At 38.6% G+C, this 18229-nt stretch overlaps 1 long non-coding RNA gene across 1 annotated transcript in view; it reads right to left on the reverse strand.

Moving 5' to 3' along the window:
- LOC106007308 overlaps positions 1–17595 on the reverse strand; it is a 34045-nt gene extending 16450 nt beyond the window's left edge. The window contains exon 1 of the long non-coding RNA XR_001182001.2: positions 15815–17595. This is a non-coding gene — a long non-coding RNA (uncharacterized LOC106007308). The remainder of the gene's footprint in view (positions 1–15814) is intronic.
- Between the last annotated feature and the right edge of the window lie 634 nt (positions 17596–18229).

Below are 18229 nucleotides of genomic sequence, written 5' to 3' on the forward strand. Positions count from 1 at the left end.
GCTAAAATTAGGACAAAAAGAAATGTGTAGCTAAGAAGAGTCCCATCCAAGGAGCTCCCAAAACGGTCAGCTTTAACAATGAATACATGAAACATGGAAGAAAGACTTTTAGCAGGACAGATAATAAATTTGCAAAGCCTTGTTTTGAAAATGTGGGAAGAATAGTACTGAATGTCTCTGTGTTTAGGAAGGGATTTTAGCTGGTAAAAAAAAAAGAAAGAAAGAAAAAAAGAAAGAATTATTTTTAAAAATCTATGTATTTTCTTGAGGTAATGGTGACATGTGGGTGAGAGGTGAGAACTCTTCCACTTTCTAAAAACAAGAGTCATCTTGGAGCTAAAAGAGAGAGAATGGAAAACGCCAAAAAAGACCTGAAGTCTAATATAACATATTTCTAATATAACAGAAACACCATTAAGTGTCTGTAAATGAACCCAAGCCCCTGCTGACACACAATAAGAGAGCAAGCAAGAAATGTTACTGCCCAACCACTAGAAATGGCTAAGAAAGGATGAACACCCGAATTTCACGCAGGAGTAATGACTACAAAACAAAACGTATTTCAGGGGAACCAAATCGCACCTGTTAAGTTCACTTTTCTCTTAGGGAGGTAACCCACAAACAAGGGAAGTGATTTCATGAACAATGAACACTCTGGGTGGATTGGCTCGAATGCTTTACAGCTTACTGGATTATTAGTCAAGGGAAGTCTCGGTGCTAACCAACCAATCACTGTGGAGGGAGGTCCCGGGGCATCTTACAGGGCTCTGTTCTCAGCTCTGTCATTTTCCACATTCCTATTGGAGGATGCAGGGATGAAGGTAGCAAATTTTCATTTGCTACAAAGTCAGTCAAGTGAGAGAGAATAAATTATTCTCGGCAGAGGAGAAATATGGCCTAGAGCAAAACAAAAATGTCTAGTGGCTTCATTGGCTGAAGTGACTGGTAAATTCAGCACTCCCCAAAAGGTGTTCATGCCTCCTTCACAGATACAGCAACCCTGACTGAGGGAGACAGAAGCCTACCCTGTGCTACTCTGACCAGGCATTCCTAGGAGTTGTGCTCAATTCTGGGAGCCATGCCGTGCAAGAGAGTAAATTCAAAAGACAGACAACTCCAGTGAGAAATAGAGACATTGCTCAAAATTATATTAAAGAATCTGAGAATTTTTAACCTCAAGAGTGGGCTTCAGTAGGATGTGATCACCGACTTCAGATAGGCTTGCCACATGGAAAACGGATTATTGCTCTAGGGGACCCAAAGTTCAAAACCTCAAGGACATAAATTTTGGTTCCACGTAAGCAAGTTCTCCAAGGAAGAGAATCATATTGCCTCCTTCTATCTCAGAGCAGGCCACTGAACAAACCCCCAACTCGATGTAAAGTATCCTTAAACTATGAGTCAGGTTTTGAGCACCAATTAAGAAGGATGGTAGAGAATCATATCTCAGTGAAACCAACAACTGAAAAAATGTTGCTGAAAGAAAAGATTGTGTCCTTTTTTTCTTTTCATATGAATATACTCCACTGAGTTAGTATAAAGACATGAAACAAAAGTGCTACTGAAAAGTGGGCAAAGTTAAAAAAAAACACTGGTCTTTAAAAAAGTGCTTATGTTCTTAGGGTTCAACTGTATATACCCTCGATATGGGAACTAAAAATGTGAAGTGTGACCTGTACCAGACCATTGGGGAAGAACGGGATGGTTACTGACCATGGTGTTTGTCAACCCATTTCAACGACACACAAAACCAAAGGTTTTAATCTACAAAAACGTGAGTTCAATAAACCCTTCACCCTAACTCCCTCTACACATAACTCTGAGTTATCTACACTAAATCATATTTAGATTTTGGCAGGCAAACTTCTTGGAAATAAAATCATTTTCAAAAGCCCTGATTTTTCTATTAATCTCAAGGCATGAATGGAATTTTTTTAATGTCAGCCGAAAGTCCACAGTGGGAACTTAAGAGCAACCCACACATTTCCTTTCAATGTATATATTAGAAGGGCTCTGTGAATAAAAGCATAATCTAAAAAATTCAAAAAGGGTGAATTTTAAAAAAAAAACATAGAGGAATGAAAACAAAAAAGAATCTGCTCTATTGCTCACACTTTCAAAATGAGACAACAAAAAAGCCATTTATTTAACACGCAACAGTCTATCAAAGAATGTTTGCCCAGGAGGTATTTCTCACCTCCCTGTCAATTCTTAAAAGAAAAATCCAAGCTCCGCCATCTTGTCCTATCTTGACATGTTTTCAGATTGTGAAAAATGACACAGGGAAACGAGAGCAGCCTTAACTGTTATTTTGTGACGGTCCAGCGGATTTAGTAATTCTTGGTGGAAAACATTAGTGAAGATCCATGAGATAAAGAACAGATTGCCTCATTTCTGCTGCCTCAGGATAGGACCGCAATCAACTGGCTGTATTTCCTAGGAAGACAGGGAAATACCTGGGCAGAGCCTCTTCTCCTGGCAGTGTTTTCAGATGTCCAGAGAAGTCTCTGAGGCATTCTGGTTGGCTAACAACGGGGCTAGTCTACAGGGCGGGGTGTGCAGACATGGGTCATTACAGATTGGCTTACACCTACAGAGCAGAACTATCCACAATCCCAGATACGTTGTGTGTGCTCACAGACATGTTCTGTGGTAGCCAGAAATTAAGGGAGATAAATTTTATGGGATGAATGTGTGTCTTCTGGAATGACTAAATTTAGAATTTTCCACAAATATTATCAAAGTTACACGATCTGCACTACTGCTCCCCAATTAAGAGTAAGTTTTGTGTTTCTTTGTTTGAATGATATTGCCCTTCATCTTTTTTATTTTTTTAGCAGAATGAGCCAATAATGATAAAAATACAATAATTACCTCTCTGCATACTATATATTACTAATTACAGTAACAATGATGCTTCCAAGATATGTTAGTGAGGTAGTGGTTCCTAAACGCCAGTCCGGACTGGTGGAAAATTTTTCCCAAAACATGCCAAAGTTTTTACCAGTAAATTACAAAATAAGAAAAATGAGAAGAATGCAGTGGTTGATTAAAACAACGGAACTTACTCCATTTACAAGTTTGTCATTTATTCTGATATTGTGCCATGCTTATTCTCTTAGTATTAAAGAAACATCCCTCTAGGACTAGAACGACCATGAGAGGGTGGGTAAGATATGCTACTGTTTTGTTGCCTGAGGTCTCATACAGCCATAGGGTGACATGTCTGGAAGCCAGGCAAACCGACATGCCCCACTGTACCTCAGTGTCCCCATCTGAAAAATGGAGACTGAGGAAAGCACTCTCCCCGGGGGTGTGAAAAGTCATGCGTTCCTATTGTGCTGTTCTCCAGGAATGCCTGACATAGAGGACGTTCCATATAAGAACGACTAAAGATATTCGTGTGTTTCCAAATCCTGCAGCCAGTGAATGGCAGAGCCAGGATTCCAACCTATACAGTTGGGCTGTGTCTAGACCCTTTACCTGCACGCACCACTGCTTTAGAGTCACGCTGATTCACACCATTAAACGCAAAACGAGTGTGAGAGGCAACCACTAGGTTAAGGCATAACCAGTTTCAAAACTATCCGGGATGGAGGCAGTCAGCCATGGAAACGGGTAGTTGCCTTGTTAGCAACTAAAAAACTAAACATCATCTGGATGGGAGGAAAAGAAGGGAACCAGGTGGGCTGTGCTCCCCAGGGGTCCCAGCACTCCTGCAGCTGTTGTGTGGGGTTAAGAGGCTTAAAATAAAAGCCCGCACAATTGTCAGCCTGACCTAGCCCTGTCTCAGGCCCTGCAGGAGACAACATGTTCGTAGAAGGAATATGCATCAGCTGGTTTTTAAGAACTCTAGATTTAGCATTAGTCATTGCTTTGCTTCTAAATGTTCTAAGTTTTCCAAAGAAGCTGTGCTTCTCAAAAGCATACACACACACAGCATTTTCAATCATCATCAAGGCTCCATTTATAAGAAGAGTAAGGAAGCATGTTCCCATCAATACAGAAGGAAGGAAAAAGAGAGATTTTGAGGTTTTCTGCCATCCTCTCTTACTTCAGCAGCTAACTGAAAGAAAAAATGATGGAAGCCTTATAGGCTCCTGGTCCCCCATCTTGCTCTGTTTTGTCCATTACTTGCATTTCATTAGCTCAATGTAAACATCCCTGCTCTTGTTGCTGCCAGGTTAGGAAAAACTATTTAGCCTTCCAGGAAATCACCAGCACTTTGTACTTGTATCTTGATGAGTGAAAATTTGATGGAAGAATGAACCAGCGGGACTGAGCGAGTGTTTGGGGACCCATTACATGTTGCTATTTCTACAGTTGATCATGCCGGAGAATTTTGCCAATTAGCACGGCCTTCTCAAAGCACCCCACATCAGGAGAGCTGGCTGGCTCGTGTCCTCTCCTGAAGCCTCAAACTCTAAATCCAGCTCAGGTCTTTCATCGCTTGTCACAGTCTTGTAAACAACTCCAACCAGCTGCAAAGGTTTTCCTTCTTTTGCCGGTAACCTTGTTTCCCCGTACATGGAAAACACGAGAGACGACATTTTGTTCGGGACTTCTTTTTTCATTAGTTTCTCTGACCAGAGAACCATTGTTACTGAAACAGATGTGGTGGGGTCCAAGAATAGCTCTCAGCTGTCAAAGGCAAAATAAGAAACTGTGCCCAGACCACGCAGAACAAATGACTACAACGAGGGGGTGCTCGAGACCAAACAAGAGAACGAGTTAGCACTTCATGTTAGCAAGCTATGTGTTTGCACAGCCTGGACATGCCCAACAGGGCTCCTGCATTCCCCTCTCTTATGAACAACCAACACAGAGGGCAGGTACAGAGTGAGTGTGAAGCCTGCCCCTCCCCAAATGAGAACACAGAGATTCACACTCAGGAACCATAGTCTAGCCAACTCACCAACTGGAACTCAAAGTCCCTCTCCCACACTCTTACCCAGTCTGTAATATTAGGCAGGTAACTCCACGTAATCTAGTTTCATGTTTAGAATGACAACTAGATTTTTTTTCGGGGGGTGGGGGGGAGTCAGTAAACATAAAGTATAAATGCAACATGGGTTTATCAGAGTTGTATGCTAGTCAGCATTTTAACAACAGGCTCTCTGAGGAGAAAAGTCCTAATTGTAGTACTTTCCAGTTTCCAAGGTATAAGCATTCCCATGATGATCGATTTCAAGCTGTCAACATGGCATCCCCAAGCAAAGAGATGGGAAGAGATGAGTAGTGTCATATGGTCATATAGTGATACACAAACACACACAGGAAGAAACACCAAGAGCATCAGTAATTGAGAGTTGTAGTAAAATAATTACCAAGTTATGATAGGAGTATTTATTGCCTTTGTTCACAATTCATGCAATGGTACATTTCCATGATTGTTGGTAATGACTGTGCTTGACAACGGTTCCCAAGATTCCTGAAAATTTAACAACAGGCTCTCGTATGCCAGTCGAAGCCAGCTCTGCGGCATTGCAGGCCACCATCACCATAAGAACAGCTATTTTTTTAAGACTTTTTAAAACATTTATTTATTTTAGAGAGAGAGAAAGCAAGCAAGCATGGGAAGGGGCACAGGGAGAGAGAATCCTGAAGAAAACTTCACGCTGAGCAGGGAGCTCAATGAAGGGCTCGATCCAAGGACCCTGAGACCATGCCCTGAGCTGGAATCAGGAGGCAGCCCCTTAACTGACTGAGCCACCTGGGCCCTCCTGCATGGCCAGTGAATACTGTTCCATTCAGACTGCAGTCCTCAGTCTCGCAGGATCAACATTATCTAAGAGCTTGTCGACCCCCACCCCCCACAGTCCTGACTCAGAATCTGCATGTAACAGAATCCCTAAGTGGTTCTCGGGGCACAGTAAAGTTTGAGAAGAACTGAGCTAACAAACAGCTTGAATGGATGCTAATTTAGGGAAATAAATATATATATACACACAGATATATAATTTATTATAATTAAAAATTAGTGACTATATCCTTAGAGCATCACTTTTTTAACTGCTAGAATCAAGAAAAAAAAATTTTAAGAAAACCTCCAATAATCGAGATGCTTCAAGACAGCTGCAAAATCCATAACGTCCCCAAGACTTTTGTTTGAGTAATTCTGGATAAAATGTGTGTTGGCATTCCTGCAGCTTTGGGAGTCAGAGATTCTGCTGCTCAAACTTTTGAGTTCAAATCCCAGCTTTCTGCCAAGTTTGCCAGCAAAGGAACAGTGTAAAAATTATTAAACCTCTCTATATCTCAAATTCCTCATCTATATAATGGGGGGATCTTACTAGTAACTACCTCCTTAAGTGGTTGTAAAGAACAGTGAGATTCAATTGTTTTCCCTTGCACCTGGCATCCAGTAAATGCCCAGTAAACCTGAGTAACTAGTACTATTTCCTAGAGGCAAAGAATTCCAAACTATTTTATATGTATCAACCCTAAAATATGTTTAAAAAGAAAGACATGCTTTCCTTGGTATGCCATCTAAAAATTCTGGTTTTGATCAGAAACTTTTATACTGTCCTTAGTCCCTAAGATTTATAAGCAAAGAGAGCAATGAAAATTACTTCTAAAATATGTCCAAATTTCAGAGTGATTTGTCCTAACTCAGGGAGTCCCCTGGGGTACTTCTGGGAAAGGGTCTTTAAAAAGACTCAAAGTGGGGTACCTGGGTGGCTCAATGGGTTAAAGCCTCTGCCTTTGGCTCAGGTCATGATCCCAGGGTCCTGGGATCGAGCCCCACATTGGGCTTTCTGCTCTGTGGGGAGCCTGCTTTCTCCTCTCTCTCTTTGCCTGCCTCTCTGCCTACTTGTGATCTCTGGCAAATAAATAAATAAAATATTTTTAATTAATTAATTAATTTAAAAAAATAAAAGATACTCAAAGAAGAGAAGGCCTCTTCTGCTCAACTCTTGTGGAGGCACTGCCTAGAACTCTGTGTGACAGTGACCTCAGGGGCATCCAAGATGGCAGAGAGAACAATGGAAGGAACCCAAACAGTGGGGATGCCAGGAGCTCCTGCGTCCAAACCTGAACAACTGGACCAGTGCCAGTTAAGGACTTCTGTCCTTTTTGATAACAAATAGTCCTTAATGTTGAAGTGAGGTGAGTTTACTCTTCTTTCATTCACAGGGACACATCCAATCTCTTGCAAATCTCTTTAGGTTAAACTGAGGCTTGAACTGGTAGCAGTTTGTGACAGCCAGGCTTCACAACACCCGTGGGTTTCAGGTCGGCTTTTTTTTTCTTTTTCTCTTCCCTTCTTTTCTCCTCCTCTCTCCTTTTTCTTAGCTAAGCTCACAGTAAGTTTGACCATTTCAAATTTTTCAGACAGTCAACACTACCTATTTGTGTATGCAACATGTCCAATGGTATGACTGCAGCCAAAAATGTCCCCAGGAAGCTGTAGACAGCCAAAGAGGCATTCAATTCCAAATTTTGTGCTTTTGAGTAGATTTTCTCTAAGTAACCATAGGGGAGACAGCAACTATGGTATAAAATTACACCAACACAAATCCAAAAAATTACTCAATTATGAAAGAAAAATAATACCATTAAACTGGCTGTTTGGTATCGTGTAGGGAAGAAAAAAATTGATTTATTTTCTAACTTTTGCTATATCCAGCCAATATTGTTGGTATAACCAAACCTATTTTCCCCCCTGAAATATGCAACTCCTGGAAAATGTATTCAGCAATGACTTACAAAAATAAGTTAAATCAAAAGAGATCTGATCAGGAAAAAAGAAATTACTACAAGTGATTTCAATGCAGGGAATTGATTACACAAGTGCTAGAGAACCTAAGAAACCAAACTTGTGATAGTGAGGAGCATAGTTACAAAAAGGAAGTCATTGCCATGCTGGGCTGGATACACAAAGGGAAAAGACGCTAGTGGAAAAACCATTATTGTTCAGAAAAAACTGGGGTGCCTGGGTGGCTCAGTGGGTTGAGCTTCTGCCTTCGGCTCAAGTCATGATCTCAGGGTCCTGGGATGGAGCTCCACATCGGGCTTTCTGCTCAGAAGGGAGCCTGCCTCCCCTTCTCTCTCTCTGCCTGCCTCTCTGCCTACTTGTGATCTCTCTCTGTCAAATAAATAAAATCAGAATTTTTAAAAATTTAAAGAAAGAAAGAGCAAGCTGGATCAAGTAAGTCTGGTGGAAGCCAGCGCCACAGGGGAATCATTGCTAAGATACCACCAGGGGCCCAGAGCAGGCTAAGAAATACCTACTCTTCTCTCTTTTGCCAGCCTCCAATCCCCCACCAGAGGCTCCCACTGATCAAAGCCAGCCAGAAGCCAGATATCATGGAAACCTGGGAACTACAGCCTACAAGAATCAAGATCAAAGCTGAGTACTAGAAGAGTAAGCCATGGGTCCAAGAACAATGGACCAAGGATCCTCCCAAGGGCTTCAACTCCTTGTAAAGAAACTAGTAGTTTAATTTATTATTGCGTTTTCTCTCAATTCACTTAAAAGTGTTTCAGAGGAACATGAGGGTCAAAGATATTTTTATTCTACTTTAGTGGGTCTTCCAATCAACATACATAAGAATTAGTTAAACTTAAAGATGATAAGGACTACTCTAACTCTTTAAAAAGAAACTTCAGTACTGAGACCATTTTAATTCAGACACCAACTTCCAAGTTGGTAGATGGGCTTGAAAATGAAATATGGGCAGAAAATGGGCAGACATAGGGCACAACTGAAAACATACATCTACCCACCCACTCTCATGTTAAGCCAAAAGAAGAAGGAGGAGGAGGGAAAAGAGAAACCCGGAAGGAAAGAAGGAAGGGAGGGAGGAGGGAGGGAACTGCATTCAAATCAGAAATATTTTAACTACTATACGAGTCACAACATGGATATCAGTAATGACCATTTAGCCTTCGAGCATTTTGTCTTGGAAAAACACCTATTCATCTTCTAGAGCCTAACCGTGTTTCTATTAGCTGGGTTGAAACAACTGGCTACAAATGGTGTTTTACATCTTTGAAAGACATAACCCTTCCCTTTCCTACATGATATTTGTCTTAAAATGAAGTAACACATTTTCTGAAGATTTAGGAGTTTTATTCTACCCATTTTTCTATCCCTCAGGGTGAGTTTGCTGGCTTACGGACCTAGCCAAGATTGAAAGATTCCAGTCTGATTCTTAATTTCAGACTGTGTAAAGTCCCACTTTAATTGAAATTGAAATCCCACAATTATATTAGAAGAGTACTTTCTCAATGAAATTTTTTTGGAAGGTTATCTTTTTCTAAGTTGTATAACTAGGAAATGAAACGGATCATCAAGAAAATTCCTTAGGTCTTGTGCATGGCCCATCAAGGAAATGTTTAGGTCATATATCAGTTCACTTTTTCCTTTTTTGCCACCCCCTTTTTGTATTAAGTGATTTTTATCTACAAAACAAGATGACCCAGGGCACTACAAAATGATTATAAGTTGATATTAAAAAGTAGGAAAGAGGAAATTTTAAACAAGATGAGTGTAGGTGATTGAATACCAATTACTTGAATAAGGCATATACTTTTTACCCTACATAAAAAATCAACAAGGTATGTTAAAAATATATATATATATCTTCTGTATTTAGTGAGTGTTTGGAAATGAAATGAAAATATTAAACTTTATAAAGTGTTTGGTTGGTTGCATTAGATGGGTACCACCACTTCATGAGATGGACTGATGAAACACCTTTATTGCTGTCAGAACTCAATACAACAGTTCTCATCAAGCAGAAAACACCACAGAAGTATTGTTTGGCAAGAATTTAAAGTCATGTTTCATATCAGTAGAAATTATGCCTAAGGGCTTGTGTGTGTATGTGTAGACTATCTATTAGCTCCAAAGACGTGTTGGCTTTACCCTGAGAAGACACTCAAAACCAGGATATTGAAATACTCGAATGTTCATGAGAATATTAATATGGATGACTCCCAACAAGAATGAAAAAAGGAATAATGTCCAGGCTTCCCATTACATCCAGCACACTTTTCTAGAAAAGCACATACTTTAAGCTATTTATTTGTCTGTCCCCTCTACTAAACTTTAAATTCCTTCAAATTAGGGGTTGTATCTTTCAATCTCAACCCCTCATGCTAGCATACTCCACATGTTGGGAATTTTAACCACGGTTTTGAAATAATGAGATGACAAAATAAAAGTATTATGTTTACTTGCATTAAAATCTTTTATAAATGTAATTGGAAGTGAATAATACTATGGAATCTAATCCTCAAATTTGGCCTAAAACACTGGTCTCTTAAGGTAGTATTAATATTTACTCTATTTGCTTAAGGAATTGTCACAGTGTTATTGATATTGGTCATGCAAATTAGCCCCCTGGATAACTGCACAAGCTTTGAGCTTGCTTTGTTCAAGCAAATAATTAAATATATGAATTTGGACAAAGTCATTACTTAAATTTCTTATCTCAGTTTATAAATCAGTAAGATTTGTGACTCGTAACAAGACATTTAGCAACACTTAGTAAATCATAGTAATTGCTCAGTGCAGATCATTGCTATTTATAATTTATAAGAAATTCAAACTTTTTTTAAAGAAATTCAAACTTTAGGGCACCTGGGTGGCGCAGTGGGTTAAGTCGCTGCCTTCCGCTCAGGTCATGATCTCAGGGTCCTGGGATCGAGTCCCGCATCGGGCTCTCTGCTCAGCAGGGAGCCTGTTTCCTCCTCTCTCTCTGCCTGCCTCTCTGCCTACTTGTGATCTCTCTTGGTCAAATAAATAAATAAAATCTTTAAAAAAAAAAGAAAGAAAGAAATTCAAACTTTAAATTGTACAACATAAAGATACTAATATTACTATAAATTTTTATCAAGAAATTTGGGCTAAATGATTAAATTGTCATTTTAAATGCTATTTCTATCTTCTTTGAGTTTTAATTTTGTAAAGATTTACACATTACATTTCTTGAAGCAAAAATTTATCACATTACACATGCTGTGAAGAATTTCTTAATGGTTCTTAAAGATAAAAATAAAAAGCAAAAAAAAAAATGTACTAGAGTGCCCAGTGGTTTGGGTACTTTTTTTTTTCCTTTCTTTTTTAAATTAATTTTTTATTTTTTTATAAACATGTATTTTTATCCCCAGGGGTACAGGTCTGTGAATCGCCAGGTTTACACACTTCACAGCACTCACCAAAGCACATACCCTCCCCAATGTCCATAACCCCACCCCCCCTTCTCCCAAACCCCCTCCCCCCAGCAACCCTCAGTTTGTTTTGTGAGATTAAGAGTCACTTATGGTTTGTCTCCCTCCCAATCCCATCTTGTTTCATTGATTCTTCTCCTACCCACTTAAGCCTCCATGTTGCATCACCACTTCCTCATATCAGGGAGATCATATGATAGTTGTCTTTCTCTGCTTGACTTATTTTGCTAAGCATGATACGCTCTAGTTCCATCCATGTTGTCGCAAATGGCAAGATTTCATTTCTTTTGATGGCTGCATAGTATTCCATTGTGTATATATACCACATCTTCTTGATCCATTCATCTGTTGATGGACATCTAGGTTCTTTCCATAGTTTGGCTATTGTGGACATTGCTGCTATAAACATTCAGGTGCACGTGCCCCTTTGGATCACTACGTTTGTATCTTTAAGGTAAATACCCAGTAGTGCAATTGCTGGGTCATAGGGCAGTTCTATTTTCAACATTTTGAGGAACCTCCATGCTGTTTTCCAGAGTGGCTGCACCAGCTTGCATTCCCACCAACAGTGTAGGAGGGTTCCCCTTTCTCCGCATCCTTGTCAGCATCTGTCATTTCCTGACTTGTTGATTTTAGCCATTCTGACTGGTGTGAGGGGATATCTCATTGTGGTTTTGATTTGTATTTCCCTGATGGTTTGGGTACTTTTTACCCGGACGTCAAATTTGCTAAAGTTATTTGATTATTTCAAGAAGAAAATTTTCTTAACTAGAAAAACAGATTTCCCTACAAAATATAGTTCTAGATCCAGAACTATATAGTTATAGATAGATAGATAGATAGATAGATAGATAGATATAGTTTTAGATCCAGAGTCTTCTTTCTGGATCTTCAAGGTTATCCAATTACATAGTGGAAATTCTGATGGACTTTTTCCCCACCACTCTTTAAACTACTAAATGCATAGGCATAGGAAGTAAGCGGGATAGTCTCTATACGAGAGCTTCAATTGCCAAGTCGATAATCCTTGCCTGCCCACCAAAATGCCCTTGTAAGGAAATGGCCTGGCTTCCATCTGCTATGTGAGTGTCTGATCTTAGTGGCCTGGGTATCATGAGATACTCTAATCAACCCAGTAAATATATTAAGAGAGCCCCTGCCCCAAGGATAACCCAAGGATAGCCAGTGATATCTGAGGTGGCCTAGACTTAAGAAAAGAAAAGACAGCTTGATCAATCAAACTCCCTTTCTCTGTGATTTTAAGTGAGAAATACCCACAGAGCCTTACTGCCAACTTTAACATAAATGCTGAAATGGCACCAGAACAGCAAGAATCATGACGAGCCAAAGCCATAAACCAGCCAAAGTAATGGCAGAGCTGAACATGTTAGCACTGAAAGAAAAAAAAGAAAGAAAGAAAGAAAGAAAAAAGAAAAAGGAACAGCGTGGTTACCCAGCAGGAGAATAGATCCTCCAATGAGGCTGTAAAACTCCTAGAAAGCCTAAGAAGAAAGTCCCAGAATCTGCCTTCTTTCCATTTCAGCTTTATTCAGTTCCAACCCACGTATATTCTTCCAGTAGCTTCCTAAAAGGAAAATAGCTTTGCTGCTTTCCTGGTAGTAAACATTGGACACTGTGAAACAAACAAAATCTTTAATATGATAAGCATTTTTTAAAAACCACTAATAGCCATTAGTCTTCTCTCTAGAAAATAGTATTCACATATGACTTTTCATAGCTGATTTGTAGCTTGCATTTTTTAAGTTAAATGACATGAACACATTTCCGTGATCATAAATATAGCTTTGTAGCATTACTTCTAATGGCTCACACTATGCCATTGTATCCATATACTGTAATGTCTAACAGAAATGCCTTCATGATAGACATTTATATTATCTCCAGTTTTGCTCTGTAATAAGTAATATGGCGATAAATCTACCTCAGCATTCTAAATATCTTCTGCATGTATTTTTATTTAACTGTCCAATTATTTTCACTACTTAATATTTTTGAAGTAGAATTATTAGGACAAATAGTGTATGTTTTTATTTTTGAATCAGTAATCCTATTGGCAATTTTAATCTCATAGATACTCATTTTTCTAAACCATTGTTAAATGGTTTTCCAAGCAGATAGGTGAAAAATACTATCTCATTCCTGTTTTAATTTGCTTTTCTCTGATTGGTATTTTTTGACACTTTGTATTTCTTTTTTTAAGATTTCGTTTATTTATTCAAGAAAGAGAGCACAAACAGGGAGGAGAGGGAGAAGCAGTTTCCCTGCCAGCAGGGGGGCTGACTGTGGAACTCAATCCCAGCACCCTGAGATCATGACCTGAGCCAAAGGCAGACCCTTAACCGACTGAGCCACCCAGGCTCCCTCTTTGTATTTCTCTTCTTGTAAGTACCTATTTATAAACTTCACCCACTTTACTATGAAATGTCGATTGTTTTCATTGACTTAAGGAGTTCTTTATACATCAAAATCATTAATATTTTGTCTAGTATATATGTTATGAATATTTCTCCAGTATGCGATTTGCCTTTTAAACTGCATAAAATACCTTTTGCTGTCAAATGTTTGAAATATTTTGTAGTCAGAGTTACCACCTTTTTACTTTATGATTCCTGGTTTTTTTGTCACACATAGAATGGCCTTCCCAAGAACAGAAAAATATTCATCCTAACTTTTTAAAGGATGTTTATGGAGTCATTTTTTATATTTATATATTTGATCCATCTAGAATTTATTTTGGTATGATTAAAGTAAATACTTAATTTCTTTTCCCTCAATTTGGAGAGTCAGACCAGCACCAATTTTTGACTAATATATTGCTTTTCCACTGGCTGATCCAAAATGCTACTTTTATCATGTACTAAACACCAGGAGAGATTAGAAAGACTATGGACATAGCAGCAAAGCAGTTTAGTGCTAGAATTAGAAAGACTTAATGTTCACACTGACTAACTGTAACTTTGGACAAGTTCCTAAATCGATCTAGGCCTCAGCTTCCTTGTCTAAAGTGTGGAGACAATAGGATAAAGTGATACAAAGTGCGCCACACACTCAGCCAGATATCTGGCACAATGAACATTTCGGTAAATTTAGTTCCTAGCTGGACTTGGGATTATTATTAGATTTTCTTTTCAGTACTATTAGTCCTGTGATAAGTATAATTATAGTACAATCCTGTAATGAGTGACTCTTAATTAATATGCTTCATACCTACTGAGGCAAGTGTTTTGCATTAATATTTTTCATAGAATTATCTAAGCTTTATTAGAAGATTATTCGTTAGAAAATAGTTATCTCCCTTGAAGTAACTTGAGTGGTGTAGTTAAAACAATAATAATTATTTAATCTCTCTGAGCTACAGTTTAAGCACATATGAAAAGTATGGAATACCTACTCCTTAGAGCTTCAGGGAGGGCTGGATATGAGTGGCCCAATCCAGGGCCTGAAGCAGAGAAGAAGTTCAAGAATAAGTAGTATTATGGTGATTATCATCTTGATTATCATCTCTCATGATATTCAGGCAAATTATTACCACAACAGCTTTAGGTTTTGGAAAGTGACAAGCAGAACTCTGGATTGGTAATGATTACTGTGCAATCATCAATTCCAATTGTAAATGCAAACTGAACAAGACGAAAAGATTCCTGAAGTGCCTACAACATAGGATTACTACTACTGGGGTGGACTTTGATACAATAATTAGAAAACCTTTGCTGGAGGAGGAGGAGGAAAGAGTGGGCAATTCAACTTTCATTACTCCACGGGGCCCAAGACAAAACAGAAACTTGGTTTGAAATTGCAAATATCTAGGTTGTATTTTGCAGAACTTGATGCAAGGGCATGTGTGTAAGGGTCTGGATGAGGGATGATGCAGAGAGCATTTGTTACTCCTTGAAATACCACGTCTACAAGGTAAATAACTATGCACACTTTTAAGGATGTTTATGGACCCAAAATTGAAATGGCTTTGAGAAAACAGATTAATGGGTCATTTCCTAAGAGTAAGAAGACCTCTGGGAATAATGAAACTTGCTGGCCTCCTCCCCTTCCTTCCTTCTTTCTTTACTTCCTTCCTTTCCGACTTCCTCTCTCTTCCTTTCTTCTTTCCCTCACTCATCCATTCAACCAATAGGGCCTCCTCTTACAATTCACTCTCTGTCATTAAAAAAAAGAAAAGAAAGAAAATGTTTATTGTTCTCCTTTACCTCTGAGAGAAGGGAAAGGAAAGAATTTCAGAACTCTAGTCAAGATAAATATCAAATGTATTATTATTTTTAATGACTCTTCCAGGGGAGGGGAGTTCCTCATCCAAACCACCCACACAAAATACCTAAAGTACAGTATCTTCTCAGCGTGAGCGTAAATCTACTAGTCATAAAGTAAAAAAGCAGAAAGAAGAAACAAGTGCCAAACTCCACTTTCTCTCTCGTTCTTTCTTTCTTCTTTTTTTTTCTTTCCTTCTTTCTTTTCTTCTTTTTTATTTTATTTTTTAATTTTTTATTCTTGCTAATGCATTAAAACCAACGGATGTCAGATTTTAAGAGTTTAAAATACCTACCGTACACTGGGTAATAGCCATCTGGGTAAGACTGAATGTGGCCAGCAGTCACCTTACCTTTCAGTTCTGAGGTTATGTTCACGACGAGATCTGCAGTTGGTATCACATTGCACAAGCTCCCGGAGCTTGGGGGAGAATAATGACACGAATCAATAATGCTGTCTGGGAAATGACTTAGAATAAAATATTACAGAAGGGCACGAACATCACCCAGGGGGAGACTTCAGTGTTGATTAAATATGGCTGCCTCAGCTCTCTTCCACGCAGTGACAGATGGGGTAGGAGTGCTTACTTTGGCTTTTGCTGCATTTTCCTGAACTAGGGTTACTCAGGTAGCATGAAAACAGGGCGGTGTATGCCAGCTCTTTTAGCTTCGCTGCATTTGGCTGCCCCCTGCAGGCCAAAACTACACACACAGGCAAAGAATTTCCCCACCGCTCTTCCAACAGAATCCACAGCTTACAGGAAGTTTGTCTCTGATGCTCTTCAAAGTATCCTTGCGAAAACAAAGACATTTAACCAACACTTGCGCAGAGTTCTTTTCACCAATCTCCACATCCCAAAGAAAACAACAGTTCAGTTCACTGAAGTTAACAAAATAGGTTAAATAGCGGAGAAAAATTAACAAACTTCTCCAAATAAAAATGAGAATTTAAAAAGTAGCTAGATGAATATCAACTTCAAATCATACTTGAATGCACGAAAAAAGAATGAGCACAAATTTTCACTTCCAGTGTCAATAAATCACTGTTTCTTATTTCTTCCACATACAAGCTGTTTTAAAAGCATATCCTGCAATGTCATAATCAGGAAATCTAGTGTTTTCCTTCCATTTTATCAGACTCTACTCTGAACTTACCATGATGCAAAGCTAAAACAAAAATCAACACCATTTATCCTACAATATCATATATCCTACCAATCCTTTATTTTGGCCTTTCACAGAGGCTAAATTAATTTTTTAAAACAAAACAACTTATTTTATTCATGGGAGTGAAAAATGTAGGTGGCAGAGGAATTAGCCTTCAGTAGTCTGGGCACCGAATTTCCTCTGTGTGTGAATGCTTGTGTCTCTGGGTTCCCTGTGATTGGAGACACAGGTCCAGAAATGCTCGCTGCCTACTCAGCTCTGTTATAAATTTGACTGAAACCATTAGCTAGAATGTAATGAATTCCATGTGTCAGTCTTACTTGGCATTAAAAAAAAAAAAGATGGGATTTTTAGAACACACAATAGTGATATACCCACTCTGGATTATATACATTTTGTTTGTCTGTTTTTACAACGAGGATTCCTTCCATACATAGATTTTAAACAGTCAAATGGACATTTACCTATTAACTGTTTGTTACAACTCCTGCTTTATAAATCTACACTTTCAGCCATTTTTTCCAGTATCTTACTCCATGGGAATTACTGAAGCAGGAAAACAGATTAACTTTTTCTGGCCACTGACACCTAGAAACTTCTTGTTGATAATTAGGTATACTTGAGACACTTCCCCAAATGTTGCATTCCTTGAAATTTTTATTTAAAAACAGAAAGTATTTTGTTCAATCAATCTAATTTGTAAGACCTCAAGCTTATTATGTGTTCTTGTACCACTCTTATGTCCTAGAAACAGTCTGTTTTGTTTCTATTATCCAGTACCATAAATAAAAACTAAAGAAGAATCTCCCAGAACTCGTTTATGTGGAAGGATTTTAAATTTATATTCAATTGGCCACTCCCAAAGATTTTTAACTCAGATACTTAGGAAAAGATAGTAAGTTGTGTCTTTTAACAAAAAATCTTCTTTAAAATATAACTGTAGGGGTAACTGGGTGGCTCAGTGGGTTAAGCCTCTGCCTTCAGCTCAGGTCATGATCTCAGGGTCCTGGGATCGAGCTCTGCATCAGGCTCTCTGCTCAGCAGGGAGTCTGCTTCCCCCCTCTCACTCTGCCTGCCTCTCTGCCTATTTGTGATCTCTCTGTGTCAAATAAATAAATAAAATCTTTTATAAATAAAATATAATTGTGCCCCTTTAAAATATATACATGCACAAATACAGATAAGTACCGACTTCTCCTATACAACATACATTGTTTATTCTTGATTAGCAGAGAGTTTGAAAGAAAACAGTATCAGAAATCCAAATTTGCATTATTTTAAGTTGAAAGAAAAATTAAAATGTGTTACATAATAACCTCAAAACACCAATCAAATCGTTAACACAATGACTCATAACTATAGGTAACAAACTAGCAAGTTGGAATATAAGACACTGAAAACCTCTATTCCTCATTCCTGAACAGTTAATTTTGCTATTGACACATGGTTGTCTTGTGAAGTAGGGTGACCTTCCTTTACACCAGCAGCCTTGATTCTGATAACTGTGTTTGGAATACAACAAGAGTATTTTCCCATACACTCATGAGTTTGGGGGAACAATATTTTTCTTTACAGACATTATCTAAATAATGACTTGAGGA

Source organism: Mustela putorius, unplaced genomic scaffold, assembly GCF_011764305.1.
Source record: "Mustela putorius furo isolate JIRA1106 unplaced genomic scaffold, ASM1176430v1.1 tig00003863_pilon_pilon_pilon, whole genome shotgun sequence".
Lineage (NCBI taxonomy): Eukaryota > Metazoa > Chordata > Mammalia > Carnivora > Mustelidae > Mustela > Mustela putorius.